Source organism: Felis catus, chromosome E2 (genome assembly GCF_018350175.1).
Source record: "Felis catus isolate Fca126 chromosome E2, F.catus_Fca126_mat1.0, whole genome shotgun sequence".
In the NCBI taxonomy this organism is placed as follows: Eukaryota; Metazoa; Chordata; class Mammalia; order Carnivora; family Felidae; genus Felis; species Felis catus.
The window spans coordinates 48,718,919-48,732,967 of record NC_058382.1 but is presented as its reverse complement, the minus strand read 5'-3'; the positions used below and the strand labels follow the sequence as shown (position 1 = coordinate 48,732,967).

Genomic DNA, 14,049 nt, shown 5'->3' with positions numbered 1-14,049 from the left:
CCAGTGCAGCAGACAGAACAAACCTGGGTTGGGAAGCAAGGTGGAATGAAGTGCCTCTTAAGATTTGCATCTGCCTGTATTAATCTCCCAAGCAACTGTAATAGCCCAAACCAGTGATTTTCAAAGCGTTATCCCTAAGGAGCTGAGCAGAAATACAAATTCTAGGCCCCACCCAGAATGACTGAATCAGAAAACTCTGGGAGTGGGGCCCAGCAATCTGTGCCTTAAACAGCTCTCTAGGGGGTTCTGATGCCTGCTCCACCATGAGGAATCTTGCCTTAAACCTTTAACCACAAGACCCTCCGCTTTAACTCAAACATTTGCTGAACACACATTTGAAGACCTTGCACAGTCTAATGGGGGCCCAAATCAAATACACAAGGCAGGATGTGGCATAAAAGAAGTCAAAGGAATCACTTTCCACTCCTCTTCCCAGACTCTTACCCTTCAGACCTTCTCTTGCCATGACTGGGGAAAAGAGAACACAAGTTTTGGAAACCCATCCCCAATGCTGCTATTTCGGACACCTCAATCACAGGTAGCTTTCTTAAGAAGAGTAATCCTCACCCTGAGGCATATCTCAGGTCCAGAAGCTTGGCATGTGGGGAAATGCTCCCACAAAGGCACGACCAGTGGTTCTTAGGGGCTTGGAAATTGGCCCCATTGGGGGGTTTGGGGTCAGAAAGTTCCTAGAGGGCCATGAACAAGCCACAGCACATCACAACAATGCATTCCTGGGCAGGGCCACTCACACAGGCCCCTGGCAAGCTTGCACACGAGTGTACAGATGCAGACATAAACACACACACACACACACACACACACACACACACACACACACACACAGTTGGCCCCTTGGCCTCCCTTCCTCTAATCTCAAGTTACAAGGTTAAAGGCTTCCTATTCACAGCCAAAGGGGAGGGATTAAGGGAGGGTGCTGGAGCATCGAACCATCTGGTTCAGATAAAGATTGCTCATTCAGGACCCCAGCAAAGTCCCAGAGCCTCCTGAGCCTTCCTGATGGCTCAAAGACTTTCCTCCCTCCCCCTACTTCCCACAGAGAAACCAAGGACTGGGCTGTAAAGGGGTGATCCAAAGGCAAATTTGCCAAAGGAAGACTAGAAAACAAAAAACTAAATTAGGCATGTCTGTGCCACCTCTCTGAGCCCTAGTTCCCTCTTCCCTTCAGATCCTGAACACCACGACTAAACTTGAGATCACCGCCTACAGACACTGTGCCTTCCTCCACAAAGAGCTCAGGGCACCTAGCAGGCATCCTTCCTTGAACCAGCAACCCCCTCCAAAGTTAGCAGCAGATTCAAGATAAGTTTTAGGGGTGTGGTCTCCCGGATTCCTCTTATGCCACCAAGGTAAGAGGTTTCCTCCATCTCAGAGGGACTTCAGAGCCCACCAGGCATAGTAAGAGGGAGGGATGACCCACCAGCTTCTAGACAAAGCTGGGAGTGTGAGTTACTGGCTAGAAAGGACTGTTTCCCAGAGACTCCAGAATGCCCTGAACCCCCCTCAGTGGCTTTGGATGGAAGAGGCTGCCAGTTCTTTTCTGCCACCACCACCCCCCCCCCCAATACCTTAGACTCTGTTCTTCAGTGCTTTACGCAGCTGTAAAGCAAGAGGCAAGATGGGAGATGGATGCAGTTGGCAAGAAATAGAAATTGAAAGGCTAACTTGAAAAAACAAGCCATTGGATGGGTGACTGTCTACAAGCAGAGAGGGCCCAAAGTGGGATTTGGAAAGGAGAAGGGGGTTAACAGAAGTGGTAGAAAGCTAAAGGGTAACCTAAAGTGAGCTTAGCCCAGAGCTGCAGCAGGGGGCTGGGAAGTTTGGTCCAGTTACAGAGGAATGGCTGGAGGAAAAAAAAAAAAAAATGACTTCCATTCCAAGGCATGGGTTCGGGCCAGCCCCGAAAGGGCTGGAGCATGGTCTTGGCCAAGTTCCTGGTTTATGTCATGCCTCAGTTTCTCCAAAGTGGGAAGGAGGTCAGCTGTTAGATCTTATCGGAAAGAACTGGGCCATTGGGGGTGGCTAGGGGGCAGTGCCAAGTAGGGGAAAGAGGAGAGAGGTGCTGATGATGCAAAGACAGCCTGTGGCTAAGAGGTGCGGGGCAGGGGTCTCCAGGTAGCGCAGAGGCCGGGAGCGCGCGGGGGGTTGGGGGTACGAAGTAGCCAATGGACAGTAAGTCAGGACTGGGGCAGGGAGCGCTTCCCAGAGCTGGGGCTGGGGGCTGCCACCATGGAGTGGAACAGTCGCGCCTCAAAGGCTGGGAGCGGCTTGAGGTGCAGAAGCAGAAGGCGGGGATGGGGATTGAGGCCAAGACAAGCGGATCCCCGTCCCCATGGGGGAACCCAGAGCTCCGACCCCGGAGAAGTTGCCGGGGTAGACCGGGCCGGTCTGGGCCGCTGGGCCAAGCCAGCTGCCCGCGCGGAAGGGGTTCGGGCAGCAAGGGGCCCGGGGCGCCCGCATCCCGCCCGCCCTCATCCCGCCCGCGCACCTCAATCAGCGCCGGGCGCAGCGCGGGCCATGCTCGCCGCTCCTGCCGCCGCCTCCGCCCGTGCAGAAAGCCGCCGCCGCTGGCGGCGTCCGGACCCGTTAGCTCCGCGGCTCCCTCGTCTGTCCGCAGCGGGCCAGTCCCGCCCTTGCCGGCTCTGCCCTCCCGGAGCGAGCCGCCGCCGCCGCCGCCTCAGTCCGGCCCCTCCCCCCACCCCAGCCCGGCTTGAAGGGAAGGGTGGGGGAAGGGGGCAGCTGCCCCCTCCCCACTCACATCCTCCCCGTCTCTCCCCTCCCTCCTCCACCCGCACGCGCGTGGGCATGCTGGGATATGGAGTGCAGCCGGCGCTGAGCCGCTAGGGGTGCCCCACATCCAGGACTACAGCTCCCAGAAGATAGCGTGCGAGCCTTAGGGATTGTGGGCTTTGTAGTTCGACTGGAACCCGGAGGGGGGCGTCTACCGCGTAGGAGGTGGGGTCAGGGGGGGATGGGAAATCTCCATTCCCAGAAGGCTGGGCTCCCCGCGTTTGAAACGGAGGATGTGGGGGTCTGCGGTGCCTCGCGCCTAGGTTGAATACCTGGATCCCCAGGGAGGCGCCAACTGTAGCCCAGGATGCCTCTCAGACGCGGCTGTGGCCAGCTGCGGCCGAGCCCGGCTGAAGGGGAAGCCTCCAGGCCCCCGAACAGCGCCTCGGGTACCGTTCCCACTCACGCTCCCAAAGAGCTATGACCTGAGACCAGCTTGGCTTCGTGCCCGGGCTCTGCAAGCCGGAGCTGCGGTGGGGCCTCTGCGCCCAGGCCGGAGGAGAAGGGACTCCAGGAGCTGCGTGGGCGTGGGGTTTTCCCCACCCGGGAAAAGGGAGCCGAGTGACTGTGGGTTTCGCGGAGCGCTCGCACGCTGGGGCACCTCATCCCAGTCGTACTCTTTTTTGTCAGATGCTCTTAGCTCCCTACTGTGTAGGGTAAGGTGCGCACATTTTAAAGATTTTTTTCCATGTCTTCTCTTATCAAGTCTTTTCCCCAACTTCCAAACCTAACTCAGATCCGTCCTGAAGCTCCAGGTCGACTGCGGTTTCACCTCCTCTGGCAGAGCAGAAGGCTGTAGGTCAGCGGTTCTCCAACTTTGGCGTGTATTAGATTCTCCCGAGAGCTTGTTCACATACAAGGGGCTCCCACTCGCAGTTTGTTTCATTAACTCTAGGGTGGACCTGGGAATTTGTATTTCTAAGGACGTCCCAGGTAATGTTGATGTTGCTGTTCTGGGGAACCACTTTGAGAACCGCTACTGTTGTTTGTTCGCTAGACTTCTGGCATTGTCCTTCAAGGATGGGCCTGCTGTGGAATATTGGCCTCTGAAGAGCCAGACCATAGGAAGGCAGGGTCCTAGTGCAGTTTAACATAGTAATCCTCTTTTTAATTGTAATAAATAAACAAACCAATTCATCTAGTAAAGAAAAATACAGTGTGGGCCATCTGACTGAAAGGTGTTCCAGACCTTAGCCCTTGTCGTGTGCTCTAAAGCTGGGAAGGTTTTCAGTTGCCAAAGTGGCAGCTGAGGTGCACCTGGTGCTACCTCCCCCTCCCGCTCCCCCATGGATGTAAGCCAAGGGGTGTGATCTCAATCCCAGAGGACACTCTAGAATCCATGGCCTCTGGGTGGGCTATGACCTAAAACAGGCCCTGAGATTGAGAGGTGGGGAGGTGGGTTCCTGACCCATCAGGTAGACTCTCCTTATCACCTGCTGTCCTGCGGTTCTGGGAACTACAAAACTCTGGAGACAAAACTTGATGTCCATCACCTTCAGACATGATCCTAGACTCTTCCAGCTGTTAGGTGACAATGATTTGCTGCTTGACCAAACTTTGGCCAGACTAGTCTGAGCTCTCTTTTCTGTTAGGCCTCAACCTTGGCCTATAAAAACTACACTCTCAACACAAATTATTTCATCCATCCTCCTTCCCCCACATTAAAGACTTAAACACAATAATGGTTTCAAACGGCTCAAAGTCACATCCCTAGGAGGACCCTAGCCCCTTTAAAGTACCTGTCAGAGAAAGCTTAAGGCTACCGAAAGAATTTACTGTTTGTGCTAGCCATTCCCTAATGATAGGTGACTACTCCTACTTAAGCATTTACTAAAAAGGGCTTGCAACTGTGATTTCTTCCTCTGTCCCTTTGAGATGTATATGTATCTCCTAGAGCTCTGGTGTGCCTTTCCCAAAGACCTGAAAGCCATTCCTTTGAAATGTAATCATCAGGAAGGATAAGGCCTCGGTCTCCCAGTCTCTGTGGGAGGATAGAATCCTAACTTCGATAATTGTCAGCTAACAGGCACAGCTGGCCTAAGCATTTACACTGACCAACCCTTTGTAATTTTTCACTTCCCTGACTCTACTGAGCCCCTGCTCACCTCCCTCTATACTCCCTCATTCTCTCTTTGAAATACCCTGTCACCTCTACAAATCCAAATTGAGTTCAGTTCACACTGGACTTTCTTCCTTATTGCAGTAGTATATTCTTGGTTGAAATCTGTCCTTACCACTTTAACTAGTGTCTGGCTTTGTTTATCTTTGACAAAGGGGGTTTGTACTCAGTCCTCAGGGCCCAGGCTCCAGGCTTCTGCCTATACACCAAGGGCCAAAGGGTGAGTTATTCCTAGGTCCTTGGGTAAGTAGCCACGTAGCCACCAGAGGCATTGGACTTTGACTAAAGTTAATTCTGGGATGCTTTCCTGTTTCCTTTAGATTTGTCCCCTACACAGACTACGTAAGTCCACAAGCAACCTCTGCACCCCAGTCAAGTGCAATAGAAACATTCCCTTACATGCAGAAGGTAAGTGAAGGTTTTTGAGTTTCCATCGATCTCCCAAATGTCTGTTAGCAGATTATTCAGGGAGAATTAAGATGCCCTTTCATGGGCAGGACAGAAAGACCCTCTCTAAGCCTCAGCTCCAGCAGGAACCCTCACTGTCACCCTTTACCACCTCCCAATTAGATGTCAAAATAGTTCACCCATTTCCCCTTCCTGGTTCTGCTTTCCCATCCCCTCCACCAATCCAAATTCTGCCTGACTGTCCAAAGTCTACCTTGAGCCTTCCTTACTCCAGAAGGTTCTCCCCAACTGCCTCAGTGCGGCATTTGGATTTGAATCATTTACTGAAAAGCCTAGCTTTGCTGGTGAACTATCCAGTGCAAGAGAGGCAGTGAAACAGGTATTCGGGAGTTGGAAAGTGGCAGATAAAAGCACAGGGCTTTGGAGGCAGACAGCTACTAATAGCAAGGTGCAAAGAGGAGCTGGCTCCCTCACTCCCTGGGTTTCTGTTTGGGGGACAGAAGCTTAAAGTTGGAGCGGTCTGACAGCTCCCACCCCGAATGCTGTGTGTGACTCAGAGCAAGTTACACAATTCTTTCATCTGTAAAATGGGAATAATAATAATGAAAAGACCTTATTTCTTAGATTTGTTGTGAAGATTGAATGAAAAATACTATGATCTTAGATAGGAAGACTATCCAAAATAAATCAAGTTAATCTGTAAATTCAATGTGATTCCATTACCAATATCAGCAGGTTTTTTTTTGTTTGTTTGTTAATTTTTAGAGGTGGGAGAGAAAAGTAGATACACTGATTTTTAAAAATTATTTGGGAGGCACCTAATTTCAGCTCAGGTCATGATATCGTGCTTCTTGAGATCAGCCCTGTGTCCACTTCTGCACTGACAGCAGGGAGCCTGCCTGGGATTCTCTTTCTCTCCCTCTTTCTATGCCCTTTCCCCACGTTCTCCCTCAAAATAAATAAACAAACATGAAAAAAGAGAGAGAGAGAGAGAGACCTCATTTAATAGTATATACTAAAATCATATTTATGGGATGATAAGATGTCTGGGGTTTGCTTCAAAATAATCCAGGGTTGGGTGCAAGTATAGATACAAGGTTGACTGAATTGATCATCGTTGGAGTGGGGAATGATTGTTACTTGGGGTTCATTATAACAGCTTTTTCTCCTTTTGCCTGTGTTTGAAGCTTTCCACAATACAATGGTTTAAAAATTTTTTAGTCAGATCTCTGCCATATGTCTAGCTAAAAACCACCACCACCACCAAAAAGTGAGTTAATAGAAAATGGGAGATGGGAACGCAAACTGGTGCAGCCACTCTGGAAAACAGTACAGAGGTTCCTCAAAAAACTAAAAAATAGAACTACCCTACAACCCAGCAATTGCATTACTAGGCATTTATCCACGTGATACAGGTGTGCTGTTTTGAAGGGACACATGCACCCCCATGTTTATAGCAGCACTATCCACGATAGCCAAAGTATGGAAAGAGCCCAAATGTCCATCGATGGATGAATGGATAAAGAAGATGTGGTGTTGGGGCGCCTGGGTGGCGCAGTCGGTTAAGCGTCCGACTTCAGCCAGGTCACGATCTCGCGGTCCGTGAGTTCGAGCCCCGCGTCAGGCTCTGGGCTGATGGCTCGGAGCCTGGAGCCTGTTTCCGATTCTGTGTCTCCCTCTCTCTCTGCCCCTCCCCCCGTTCATGCTCTGTCTGTCTCTGTCCCAAAAATAAATAAACGTTGAAAAAAAATTAAAAAAAAAAAGATGTGGTGTATATATACAATGGAGTATTACTCAGCAATCAAAAAGAATGGGATCTTGCCATTTGCAACTACGTGGATGGAACTGGAGGATATTATGCTAAGTGAAATTAGTCAGTCAGAGAAAGACAAAAATCGTATGACTTCACTCATAGGAGGACTTTAAGAGACAAAAGAGAGGAACATAAGGGAAGGGAAACAAAAATAATATAAAAACAGGGAGGGGGACAAAACAGAAGAGACTCATTAAATATGGAGAACAAACTGAGGGTTGCTGGAGGGGTTGTGGGAGGGGGGATGGGCTAAATGGGTAAGGGGCACTAAGGAATCTCCTCCTGAAATCCTTGTTGCACTATATGCTAACTAATTTGGGTGTAAATTAAAAAAAAAAACAAATTAAAAAAAAGAAAAAAGAAAATGGGAGATATTTTTGCAATTTATTTTTTATTGTTATTGTTATTTTTTTTATTCTAGAGAGAGAGCGTGTGAGTAGGAGAGGGGCAGAGGGAGAGAGAATCTCAAGCAGGCTCCACGCTCAGCTCTGAGCTTGATGCAGGGCTCAACCCCATGACCCTGAAATCATGACCTGAGCTGAAATCAAGAGTTGGACACTCAACTGACTGAGCCCACCCAGGTGCCCCCATTTTTGCAATTTATTTTAAAAGGTGAGGAGCTAATACAAAATGCTTTTGTAAATCAGTAAGAAGACCAAGTAATCACTAGGAAATGTAAAAATTATATAAAAAGAGAGTTCACAATAAAAGAGAAAACAATGGCTCTGACATGAAAAGATGCAGAGCTTTATTTTCTAAAAAATCGTGGAAAACTATACATGAGATTTACCACCTTAACCATTTTAAGCATACAGTTCAGTAGCGTTAAGTAAATTCACATTACTGTGCGGCCATCACCACCATCCATCCACAGAGCTCTTTTCATCGTGCAAAACTGAAAAGTTCTATACCCATTAAACAATGACTCCTCACATTCTCCCCTCCCCCCAGCTCCTGACAACCACCATTCGACTTTCCGTCTCTATAAATTCGACTATGAAGTCATATCAGCATGAGGACAGTATTTGTCCTTTTATGTCTGGCTTGTTTCACTTAGCATAATGTCCTCAATGTTCATCCACATTGTAGCATGTGTCAGGACTTCCTTCCTTTTTTAGGCTGAATAACATTCTGTTGTATGTATGTACCACATTTGATCTATTTATTTGTCGTTTGACACTTGGATTGCTTCTATCTTTTGGCTCTTGCAAATAAAGCCACTATGAATACAGGTGTACAAGTTTGTCTTTAAGTCCCTGTTTTCAATCCTTTTAGGTATATACCCAGAAGTGGAATTGCTGTATCATATGACAATTCTGTTTTTAATTTTTTGAGGACCCATCATAACATTTGCCATAATGGCTGTACCATTTTACATTCCCACAGCAGTGACAAAGGTTTCAATCTTTCCACATCCTCACTAACCATTATTTTCTCAGAGCTTCACTCTTAGTAAAAGAAATGCAAATTAAAACCACACTGAAATATCATTTTTCACCTATCAGATTGGCAAAGACCAAAAAGCTTGATAACTATCTTGGCAAGAGTGTGGGGAACAGGATTCTTATACACTGTCAGTGTGACGGGATATTGGTTCAGCCTGGAAGAAGAGTGACTTGGTAATATCTTCATATTATACGTGCACACACCGTTTGACCTTGCAGTTTTTTTTTATTTAAAAATTTTTTTTAAATGTTTATTTATTTTTGAGAGAGACAGAATGCAAGTGGGTTAGGGGCAGAGAGAAAGGGAGACACATAATCCAAAGCAGGCTCCAGTCTCCGAGCGGCCAGCACAGAGTCCGACGCAGGGCTCAAACCCATGAGCTGTGAGATCATGACCTGGGCCAAAGTTGGACGCTTAACCGACTGAGCCACCCAAGCACCCCTTGACCTTGCAGTTTCTAAGAAAGTGTCCTATTTACACATTTTCTTGGTTACAACATTACTACAACATTTGTTACAAGGTTGTAAGAGTAAATATTAAAAATGATTGGCACCTATATGTTGGGGCACCTGGGTGGCTCTGTTGGACGAGGATCCCACTCTTGATTTCAGCTCAGGTCATGATCACAGGGTTGTGGGATCCAGCCCTGAGTCAGGCTCAGTGCTGAGCGTGGACCCTGCTTAAGATTCTCTCTCTGTGGGTGCCTGGGTGGCTAAGTCAGTTAAGTGTCTGACTTCGGCTCAAGTTATGATCTCAAGGTTTGTGAATTTGAGCCCCAAGTTGGGCTCTCTGTTGTCAGCATGGAGCCTGCTTTGGATCCTCTGTCCCCCTCTCTCTTTGCCTGTCCCCTATGCTTGTTCTCTGTCCCTCTCTCTGTCCCTCTCTTTCTCAAAAATTAAAAAAGAAGATCTAGAAGTTGATGATCCAAATTAAAGACTAAAATGAATAGATTGAAGCAGCTTCAATTGATAGTGTCTTTTGTTATTACTTCAATGGATAACAAACTACTGGAGAGCAGCGGACTGGCTTTTGTAGGTCAAAACAGACCTTCAAGAAATATTGATTAAATTAATGAAATTATTTTTTAGTCTCTGGCAGAACTGAATTGGCAGGCCACTCAGAGAGGTTAAGTGGCTTGTCCAAGGTCATTCTTATATAATATATATTACCTATTCCTTGTGTGCAAAGCACAGTGGAGAGCACTGTGAAATTGAAAAATTGGACCCCACCTTATAAAAGCTTGAGATTTAGTAAAGCATTCTGGCAGACACCATTAAAAATATCAAGATGGTGTGTGTGTGCGTGTGCACGTGTGTGTGTTTAAAGACTTTATTTTTGAGTAATCTCTAACTCAACATGGGGCTCAGACTCACAACCCTGAGATCAAGAGTTACATGCTCTACTGACTGATCCAGCCAGGTGCCCCCAAAATATCAAGGGTTTTTTTTTTTATGGTCCTTTCAATTATATCGATAGAGACCATTGTTCTGATGGATAAATTAAGGCACAGATCAAAGAAGCAGTTTCTCAAAAGCCATATGAAGAAACAGAAAGGTGCTGCTGACTATAACAGAGGTCATCCTCACATTTGTGGCCCATCCTTAGTGTTCTAGGGGATTCATTTAGGGGAAGCATTTCTCATCAATGTTCCATGCACTGCATCAGCCTTCTCAAACGTGTCCATGTCCTGTGAGATGCTCCTCTATGAAAGGATTCCATAACCTGTGTGTGAAATGTTTTAGACATCAGTCTTAAGGTTCCCCATGCAAATAGGTACTTTTTCCCTACCTTTGTCCACTGAGAAGGCCTGAGAGCAGTGACGCCCCATTAACAACAAGCACGTTGAGCTTGTTGTTGTTGAATTGAGGTGAAAATCAGATCACATAAAATTAACCATTTAATTTTTTAATTTTTATTCTACTATTTTTTTTTTTGGCGGGGGCACCTGGAAATTAACCATTTTAAAGCATACAGTTCAGTGTATTTAGTACATTCACAATGTTTTGTAACCAGTACTTCTATCTAGTTCCAAAACATTTTCATTATCCCAAAAGAAAATCTTGTACCCATGAAGCAATCACTCCTCATGCTTCCTCCCCTTAACCCCTGGCAACCACTGTTTTCTGTCTCTATGGATTCATTATTCTAAATATGCCATATAAATGCGGGGCGTCTGGGTGGCTCAGTCGGTTAAGTATCTGACTTCAGCTCAGGTCACGATCTTGCAGTTTGTGAGTTCAGGCTCCACGTTGGGCTCTCTGCTGTCAGTGCAGAGCTCGCTTTGGATCCTCTGTCTCCCTCTCTCTCTCTCTGCCCCTACCCCGTTCATGCTCTCCCTCTCTCTCAAAAATAAATAAACACTAAAAAAAAATTTCATATAAATGGAATCATACAAAATACGGTCATTTGTGTCTCACTTTTTTCACTGAGCATAATGTTTTCAAGATTCATCCATGTATTAGCATTTCATTCTTTTTATGACTGAATAATATTCCATTGTACAGATATACTATATGTGGTTTATCCAGTATATTGGTTTTTATAGTGTAAGAAGAAAATAAACTTGTCTATCTTTGTTTAATGGCTCCACCCACCCCCTCTGCAGCAACACTTGCTAACATCTTATAGAAGCACTCTTGGGAAAATACTGCACAAGATATTTGCTAATGGCAATGGCCAGGCTTTGGGGAAGAGGATCCACCTAATGATGAAGTACAGTTAATAGCTCTCCAGAAGGGGTTCAGTGTTTATCAAGCCTGTGTTTTAGTTTTTAAAAACCATACCAGCTGTTTCATTTTCTGCTTAGAAGACTCAGCAGAAGAGTTTAAGTTCTCCTCTCCATTTTCTTCACCTCATTCCCATCTCTTCACCAGTTGTCCTGTAGTAAATGCTGCTGGTTACGTGCCTTTACAGGGACGGTGCACCCATTCTCCACTAATGACCCACAGCTTCACCTTTCTCCTGAGACTCAGTCCACTTGAGCTGCCTCATCCAGGCATGCCAGGGAAATTATGCTCCTCCTTTCCCCACCTCCCAGTGGCCGACAGCCTATGAATGACTGATGTGGGGTACAAAGTCCAGCTCACTTGCTTCTGAGAGGGATAAACCTTGTGGTGCATTTTACGCCTCAGAGCTCACTGTAGGATCAGACTGAGGCTAGACATCTTTGCTTGACTTCTCCTTCTCTCTCCTGCGGGCCGTATCCTTGTCCTAATAAATCATTTGCACAAGAATCCCTGTCTCAGGCTCTGCACCTAGGTCCCCAACTTAAGCTATTACTGTGGATAGTCCTGGCTCCCAGAGCGACTTCCTGCTACCAGCAGCAGGCATACATCTTCATCTAGAGCCCTGCAGGTTGTACCTCCTCCAAGAAGCCCTCCTGGACCTGGGCTCTCACTCTCTGGCAGCATGTTTATTTAATAAGGAAATTGGATGCCTACTCTAGCCAGATACTGTGCTAACCATTTTATGTATATTAGCACATAATCCTCTTAACAAATTGATTAGGTAAATACTATTGTGCTCTTACAGATGAAGAAACTGAGGTTCAGATGAGGCTCAGAGAGGTTGAATGTCTTGTTCACATAGTTAGAAAGTAATGGGAGCTAGGGAGGATTTGTCTGATTTCACACCCTTGTATTTAACTGCTATACTCTACCCTGTATTATAGCATCAGAACTTTTTTTTTATAGGTCTACCCCAGACAGTGGGACTATGTACAGAGCAGAGAGCTACATGTTGTTATGTCTGTTACTGACACATTGCACTGAGGGCCACATCTTATTAAAAATGTTCCTTGAGGGGCGCCTGGGTGGCGCGGTCGGTTAAGCGTCCGACTTCAGCCAGGTCACGATCTCACGGTCCGTGAGTTCGAGCCCCGCGTCGGGCTCTGGGCTGATGGCTCGGAGCCTGGAGCCTGCTTCCGGTTCTGTGTCTCCCTCTCTCTCTGCCCCTCCCCCGTTCATGCTCTGTCTCTCTCTGTCCCAAAAATAAATAAACGTTGAAAAAAAAAAAAAAGAAAAAATGTTCCTTGAGTATCTTTGCTACTCAGCCCAAGGGATTCTACAGTAACTTTGGAGCTTCCCCTTCATCATGCCTGCCCTAGGAGGTAGGGTGAAACCCTTTGCCTCTGAGCTCCTTGGGGCACAGTGTTTTCCTTGAGCCCCTGCCAAAGCTGCAGTTGTAGGCATCCCTGCCTTCCACTCCACTGCAGAGCAGGGATCTGCATTGCTGAGCAGCAGTGGGAGACAGCTCATCACCCCCCTGGAGGCCTCCTGGGTTCACAGAAGAAAGAGCAGGCAGTGAAGTGGGGTTGGGGGATCAGACCTGGGCCAAGTGAAGACGGGAGAGTGACTCCAGGGGGAGAAGACCAAGGGAAGGAGAGAGATTTGGGGGAGGAGGCAGGGTAGTGGGAGCTGAGTAGGGAACTGCTGGTTATTCATTCATTGGACAAAGTGTTTTAACCATCTGCAATGTCTTAGGCACTGTTTTGGGGGCTGACAAATCAAAGACCATGCTTTAATGAGGCAACATGGGAAGAACAATAAAAATAATCATATTTATGGTTAATATTTTTTGAGTACTTACTATGGAGTCAACATTTATCTTATCCTCACAAAAATCTCAGGCATTTGATGGTATTATTAACCTGTTGTATAGATGGTGAGAAGACACAGAGTAGCCAAGTGACTGGCCAAGGTTACACAGAGTTTGAGCAGGGTCCCTCATCTCCTTAGAGATAGATGCCAAGGCCTCGCAGTCTTCTTACTGACGACAGTGATTTGGAAAGCACATTCTTGTAAGAAAAATTCAGACAATAGCAATGAAACTCAATTTTTCTTTGCCCATGCCCATACCTAGCAGTCTTCACCCCAGGCTGTGTTCCCTTCCAATCCAGTTACGAAAACTATGAGTCCATATACATTATTTTTGATATGAGTGGGCTTCCTGTACATAAGGTTCTACAACTTGCTTTTTCTCCCCTTAACAAAATGTCTTGAACACAGTTTCCTATTGTAAACACAGTTCTACTTCCCTCTTCCTAATTGCTGCATAGTATTCCATGGCATGGATGTACCCTAGAGAAAAGGTGTTTCCAGTTTTCCGCTATTACAAACAATGCTGCCATTCACAACTTTTCCAAAAGCTCCGCAGATCTTCTTCCTACTGCAGAGTTGGAAAGTTTCTTCCGGAAGGACCCATGTGATGAATCCCGCGAAAGCACTAACCAACTGCCAATCCAACAGTAGCTGCTTATGCTTAGGCAACAATCTGTTATTATTCCGCCTACTCCCCCCCCCCCCCCCCCCCCCCACCAACCTGGATTTTATTGTCTTGCGAGAAAAGCAGCTGCCTCAGGTCCTGGCTAGTGGGTTAAACAGACCCCAAACGTGGAACCTTCAGCCACAGAAACGAGCCTGTGTCTTAAAGGCATATTCGTTCCTCTGGGAGT

General features: G+C 46.9%; 1 protein-coding gene and 1 long non-coding RNA gene across 3 annotated transcripts in view; both read right to left on the bottom strand.

Annotated features, from left to right (window-relative positions):
* Nucleotides 1-2,747, bottom strand: part of ST3GAL2 (ST3 beta-galactoside alpha-2,3-sialyltransferase 2) — a 48,856-nt gene extending 46,109 nt beyond the window's left edge. The window contains exon 1 of one of the 2 annotated variants that reach the window (XM_023244896.2): nucleotides 2,510-2,747. The gene's annotated coding sequence lies outside the window, so the exon portion shown is untranslated. The remainder of the gene's footprint in view (nucleotides 1-2,509) is intronic. The other variant, XM_045045821.1, reaches the window with a different exon arrangement.
* Nucleotides 2,748-10,028: 7,281 nt separating this feature from the next.
* LOC123382446 lies at nucleotides 10,029-14,032 on the bottom strand. Its single transcript, XR_006590822.1, has 2 exons — nucleotides 13,917-14,032; nucleotides 10,029-10,319 (listed from the first exon to the last, which is right to left on the bottom strand). It is a non-coding gene; the product is annotated as an uncharacterized LOC123382446 (long non-coding RNA).
* Between the last annotated feature and the right edge of the window lie 17 nt (nucleotides 14,033-14,049).